The sequence below is a fragment of the Temnothorax curvispinosus genome, unplaced genomic scaffold (assembly GCF_003070985.1).
Source record: "Temnothorax curvispinosus isolate PA1 unplaced genomic scaffold, ASM307098v1 QBEX01011918.1, whole genome shotgun sequence".
NCBI classification, from domain to species: Eukaryota; Metazoa; Arthropoda; class Insecta; order Hymenoptera; family Formicidae; genus Temnothorax; species Temnothorax curvispinosus.
In genome coordinates this window covers 1-5,734 of record NW_020221698.1, presented here as the reverse complement: position 1 = coordinate 5,734, position 5,734 = coordinate 1, and the positions used below count along the sequence as shown (strand labels likewise).

Sequence of the window (5,734 nt, the reverse complement as noted above, 5' to 3'; positions counted from 1 at the left end):
AATGTGTTCTGTATGCGACTTTTACTCGATTCAATTGCGGCTTTAACTCAAATTTGGTTTTAATTTGATTCTTATTAAAATGTATTTTTGTTTAAATAATGTTTAAATAATATTTGCAGTAAAATTTGTTTCTTTATTTGTCAAACTTAACATGTAAAATATTTGATTCAAATTAAAAAAAAAATAATATAGTCATATAAGATTATATATGATCAGATCAGAATATTGCATCTCAAAGTATCCGATAGATGGCATTCGATGTGATCTGTTTTTCGTAATTAAAATTTGACAAAGAGTGTTATAAGATAACGGTATCAAGAAGACACGACACTGTCTCGCATTATTCTCGCGCGATGCTGTCTCGGAACGACACAATTTTTGTATCAGTTATATCGTAAAGTCCACTCTTATAATAAAGTAGCACGCTTAAAAAATAAAATTTTATTTAATTTTGTTTAAATTTAAATTGGTATAAATTTAAATTTAAAACAAAATTATATAAAATTCTAATAAGATCAAATAACATTTATATATGACAAATTTGACAGATTTGACTTATATGATTATATTTGACTTATATGATTATATTTGACTTATTTGATTTATATTTAACAAATTAATTTTGAATTTATTACCATATTTAATCCACATATGGCAAATTAAAACCATATTAACTCTGCATTTCCTTAGGTCTGTGCGGCTGATTTTGCATATTTTAACAAAGCAAAGTCCAGTTTAATCCATATATAAATTAAATAAGATGGGGTACTTTAATTTGATTTAAATATGACATATTTAAATTATAATTGATTTGCATATTCGATTCTAATAAAATTCTTAATAAATTCATATAAGCTTTTAATACGGTTTTAATACAATCGTTTTTCGCGGGGCCTCGATTCCTTACACATATTTCTTCGGCTCTAGCATTCCAATTGCTTAGCCATTCCTTCGGCTCTAGCATTTCAATTGCTCAGCCATTCCTAAATCCTATATTCGACTGTACTTCTAAATCCGAGCATTCGCGCTCGATCTTGGGACTTATAGTCCCTGTACTCTCATACCTTATAAGACCGCGCTTCACGCACAAGTTGTACTGAAACTTTTAGAATAAAGGTAAGATAAGTTTGAAAAGGAACAAGTTTGAAAATCTGGAATCTCATCTCGTATTCTTAATCAATATAATCGATCACTTCTCAGATTCGACTCGCGGTTGTCGCTGACAAAGCGTGGCGATCTGTGCTGGGGCGCTGACGAAGAGTGTGGCGATCCGGTACTTTCGCTGCCGAAACCGTGGCGATTACGGGGTTGATTCTTGGGAGTCGTAATAATCACTGTCACTTCTGGCATTCCGACTCGCAGTTTCCGCTGACAAAGCGTGGCAATCTGTGCTGGGGCGCTGACGAAGAGTGTGGCGATCCGGTACTTTCGCTGCCGAAAGCGTGACGATTACGGGGTTGGTTTCCAGAAAAGACAATAATCTCGATAAATTCCCGAAAGTGAATTTGACCTCTACGCTGACGATCTGAGCGCTGACGAAGAGTGTGGCGAGCAGAGGGTGTGGCGGATTGGTTTTAGAGCGCTGCCGAAGAGTGTGGCGAGCTTAACTCTAGAGAGGTAATATGAATTTTCTCATACGTGAAAGGCCAAGTGGGGTAATAAATTACCCCAAACTTGTACCGCGTGTATAATGTTTCTATTTGTTGTTAGATAACTTTTTAATAGATAATTTTGTTTGTTCTTTAATAGGGAAGACGATAGTAGTCATCAATTTGCGGTAGTAAAAAAAACAGTAAAAAAAACTTGAAAAACAAAACAAAGAACCAAAAATTCGGCTAAAATGACTTTTTTAATAAACTAGACAATACAGACGCGCGCTACGCGCGCTATTTATCTTTAACATTTCACTATTAACCCTATTATACACAACTGTCAAAATATACAATGACAGCTGCAAATGAAGTAAGCGCAGCAAGAAAACCAATTGACATTGCGGAAAAGCGACAACAATAAACTTCACATCTCCTTTTTAGAAAAGGAAAATGTTGTAGTTTTTCATAAAATCACCGATTTTAAAAAATTCAACGGATTTTGAAAGACGAATAGACAACCTTCAAGGGCATGTAAGCGACTTTTTCGTTTCTTAAAAAAAAACATATTTCTTTGAACGTCTGAAGTAGAGGAAATGACGAAAAACTGTGTCGGATGGGAAAAATCGCAAAAAATGGAAAGTAAAACAGATTCTGTCGATTATTATTTATTTGAAAGGTAGTCAAAAGTTATAAAAGTATATGGAAACAGTAAAATTAACTCCACAAAAACTTTACAAAGTTTTAATCAGTTGCTGTGCAAGAACAGCAAAAATAAAATAATTGACCAAATCTTAAAGAATTATATATGAAACAGGGGTAGAATTTTCCAGGGAGTGCTATAAAATGTATAATTTTTTGTTACCGATTTTCACAAAAAATCTGAAATATATTTTACAGTGATAAAAGTCGAACGTAAACGGTTAAGTAGGGGTACTACGTTACCCCAAACGATTTTCTTCTTCGGTCACAGCTGCTGCACGGATCTAACGCACTCGCTTAATGACGGAGGTCGACTGTCGGATGACTAAACTAAATTATGGTTAGGGTCTCAGTATGAAAACTAACCTTGCTAAGTCAGGGGCGTAATTTGAATTTCGCGGGGCAACGTATTACCCCACATTACCTTTCTAGGGTTAAAATTCATTTTCGTGAACGCGGCTGAATGACGAAGAAAGGAGGTAGGCGCGTTCGAATTAAACGGATCAGATTCCAGATCAAACAAGCAGTCATTTCTAATCAAGATCCTCTCCCCTTCCTCCAACAATTGCAATAACTAGAAAACGCACCTCCATTTAAACCTATTCCTGTCGATTTCGACGTTGATTATCCCAATTATAATCAAATAGATAAAACTGATACTCGTTACCAAAACGTATAAACTCAGATATATCTTTTCGGTCCCGAATAATAAATATATAATAATAATATCCTTCACATGACTGTCCAAATCTCTGGTAAATTGCTTAAATGCATTGACCAAAAAACGGACGAACAATAACAGTCAGAACGTGACAGTATATTAATATTTTGTACATGACATAATGAATAGTTTTATTTAAGAAAGGTATTGCCGTCAGGTTCCGTGGTGTAGCGGTTATCACGTCTGCTTTACACGCAGAAGGTCGCCAGTTCGATCCCGGCCAGAACCAATTTTTTTTCCTATACTTTTGTCACTTTGGTATGAAATATTCAAGAAAGCATGCCATTTAATATTTTTATAAATGATAAAACAAGGAATGAGAGAGAGAGAATGTACAAATCACTTTTACAACTGCATAGTGTTACAGATATTGATAGAAAAAAATTGAGATATTACATTTTTTCATAATTTTCTTCTATCAAAGCATAAAATGTATTACGAAGTGTTTGGTGATATATTCCAACGGTATCTTATATTATTTAATAATTGTGATTGTCAAAATAATAGACTAGATTGCAGAAATAATTGTCACATTCGTCGAGGACTGAGCATTTATTAATACATTTACTCTATATTTACTATATTTCAAGCATACATCTGTGGAACTGAGTTCAACCAGGAAAATAAGAAGAAATCAATTCGGCAATTTCTTTGAGTAATTAGAGTCTCTAGGAAGTGAATGAAGCTAAACTTATCTGCGAGAAAACTGTCGAGCGTTTCATCGAGTGCTGCTAGCCGACATCACACTTATCGACTCCCGGGCGAGGGGGCGAAAGTATGAAAAGATTCGAGTGAGAGATAGGGTGGATCGAAAGGAATCCGCGAGATATGCGTGGACGAACCGTGAGAAACCGCAGGTGACACATTGTCATGGCGGTCAACGGTTCACACTTCGGTTTCTTTCGTTCTTTTTCTGGTAACAAGACAACCGAAGTAACGGTGCAGGGCCGCTTTCAGCGGAATTGAGAAAGTGGAAAGCACTCAGTCGTGCTAAATCTAGCGAAGTTAAGGAAGCGAACTTTAAATCGTATTGTAAGAGAATAAACAATAGAGAAGAATTTTATATATTTAAAAAAAATACATATATTGAGATGTATCATAGCAAATATATATTACTTGTAAAAGCATGAAAATATATCGTAAAAACATATGATTAATTAACGAAGATCTGTAGATCTTAGAATCGACAAGCAAGTTCAAAAATTTTCTTTCTCTTCTAATATAACTCTTCGGAAATACATTGTAAAGTGTCTAAATATTGTTGGTTTGCTATCTCGAAAATATTTTTAAAGTATTCTGTTCGTAGTAAATACAATGAGTCAACGAATTGTCACGATAAAACAGCGGTGATAGTCCTATTGTAGGAGACGGCGTCCCTGCAGGCGTCCAGCGTCTTTTTCAGCGAAGCGCGGTAGGAGGGATAAAAGATTTCCTTGTTTAACAAATTAGCCCGACCGTTACCACTTCAGCGCGATTTTCTGCTCCCGCTATCGCGTCGAGGAGGCATTCGAGGATCTTACGGATCAAACGCAGAGCTGCCTTTCTCCACCCTCCAAGGATAACTTCGATATGTTGAAATTAACGGGAGAGCTCGGTGGCTCGGTACCCTCGAGACTGTCACCGTTAACTCAACCTTTAATTTCCGTCAAAGTGATCATGATGCCTTTCCTTCGTTTCTTTATTTATTTTACGTTTTTAGGAGGCGTCTGGAGATGATGAATGGCTTATAAAAAAATTAAGGCGCAATCCTGTCAATCATTAAATTTCTCGCATTAAAATTTTTAAAAAATTATATAGATTTTAGGAATGTTTTTTTCTAGAAGAAATAAATTTCAAGTTTGTCAAGATATCAAATTTTAATTTATATATGTTATATATTTTAAAATAAATTCCTGTCTCTCTTGTTAATCTTTAAAAATATTTTTTAACGAACAAACATTTTTTTCTTCAAGCTTACTTCTGTGCTGATCAATCTCGCGAGTTCCATACGTCGTGCATAAAATATCTAATGGATAAAACGGTGGCCTGATCGTATACACGTATATTCTCGAGATGGCGATCATTGATTTCCAGGGAAATAATAAATGAAATATTCATAATACTGTATGCCATTACGCTTGTCTTGCGTAACCGTAACGTCGCAGCGCCGTGAGAAACTACCAGATGTCACAGTCACTCCCAGAGTATACGGTAACAGGAATGTATTCCAACAAGGCCTGTCAGATTTTTATTTAAGGATCAATCATTGCCAAAGTCTACACTGTTGAACAGAGGTCGTGTGTGTTAAAAAAAGTCCTTGTTAAAATTTTTGTGTAAAATAATCAACACATACGTGTGTAGATTTAACATATGCCTGCTATGTTAATTGAATTTTACAAATTCAAAGTGTAAAATAATTAAAATAACTTAAAAAAAATGTTAAAGTAACACAATTTGAACGTATTTATTAAATGTGTTAAAATTTACAGAAAAAGAATGTTGATTTTACTCTATAAAAGAAGTAGGAATAAAAATTTACAGAAATAGAGTGTTGATTTTATCTTACAATCTCAACTTCAACATAAAAGTTATGTTAATTGTACACATAATTAACTTCAAATTACGATCAGAATTACATTTCCTTTCTGTTGAAATATTTTAACATAATATCAGTGTTACCACTTAACACATCCATATTATGTTAAATTAACACAAAAATTTGAGTGGACCGTTTTGGACATGT

General features: G+C 34.3%; 1 non-coding gene across 1 annotated transcript; it reads left to right on the top strand.

The window, feature by feature from the left end:
• Positions 1 to 3,168: 3,168 nt before the first annotated feature.
• Trnav-uac lies at positions 3,169 to 3,241 on the top strand. Its single transcript has one exon. It is a non-coding gene; the product is annotated as a tRNA-Val (tRNA).
• Positions 3,242 to 5,734: the final 2,493 nt, after the last annotated feature.